This window comes from Malus sylvestris, chromosome 14 (genome assembly GCF_916048215.2).
Source record: "Malus sylvestris chromosome 14, drMalSylv7.2, whole genome shotgun sequence".
Taxonomy (NCBI): domain Eukaryota; kingdom Viridiplantae; phylum Streptophyta; class Magnoliopsida; order Rosales; family Rosaceae; genus Malus; species Malus sylvestris.
The window spans coordinates 3,388,753-3,390,093 of NC_062273.1; positions in this window are offsets into that span (position 1 = coordinate 3,388,753).

Consider the following 1,341-nt stretch of genomic DNA (forward strand, 5'->3'; position numbering starts at 1 on the left):
TAATTTCATTTCATGGACTATTTTTGTTAAAAAGTCAAAAGAGAATGTGATAAAATAAAAGGCAAATTCAAATTAAATACTAACTCTAATAAAAGTTTTAACGAAAACTATTATTTTCCCATCTATTTGGATTAAGAATAAATTTTGTCCCCATTGCACATGACTCATACTTCTAAAAACGTGTTTTTTTTTTTGCAAAGCATAGTAATCAATGTCAATGTAATGAAATTTTTAAATAGAAAGTATGTCACATCCCCGCCTGGTACCCCATTACATCCCGGCTTGACTCTACTGTAACACGATATTGTCCGTTTTGGGCTCTGACCATGCCCTCACGGTTTTGTTTCTGGGAACTCACATGAGAATTTCCTAATGGGCCTAAATCAAGGCGTGCTGGCCATCACGCCTTGATTTAGGTCGGGATGTGTCAAAGTATAGCCCAGACCTAGCAATTTCTGACACAACCCGATACGACACGACACGAAATTAACAGGTGTTCGGGTCGACACGATAACGAATCGGATGGTTATCGGATAACTCAATAAGCACCTGTTAAGATAACGGGTTGGTTCGGGTATACACGTGGGTAACACGATACACGATAAGCAAAATATTAATTTTATAATTTTATAACCCTAAAAAAATACTATAATAATTATATATATTAATTTAACAATTTTATACCCCTAAAAACTATAATAATTATATATATACATAAATTTTTAAAAATGGTGACCATTGGATTGGCTGATATTTAATCTCAGCCATCCATTGTGCATTAGGTTGGAGGCTAATATATTTTTATATGGTATAGTACTATTATTTTATTTTTTTTCATAATTATTTTGGTAAACTTCTCATAATTTGAATGGTTTTTAATGTTTGGTTTTTCTATACTTAGTTTATGCGGAAGATAGTTCTGATGTGGAAAACCTTACTAAAAACATCATCAACTTAACTCTTGAAGGTAATAGATAAAGCCAAAGTTCCAATACAATTTCCTCATGATGATCGATGAAAATTGGGGATTTTGTAAAATGAATAACATGCAAGCTTTGAATTCCATTGGCAATGTTTAAACTTTTGAGAAAAACTTCACAACCTTGAAAACAAAAACTCTTTCATTTTGCATATTCTTGCACATTTAATAGTTTGTAATAGACTATAGTAGTGTATGAATTTTTTTTATTAGGCTCTTATTTTTTGAGTGTAGATGTAGTACTTAAACGACAAATGTGTTTTACTGTTTTGAAGTATTATTTATGTGGTAATGCGTGGTATGTGCAAATTTAAGAAGAAAAAAAATATTTTTCTTAATAGGACATAACAAGTAAAGTAACC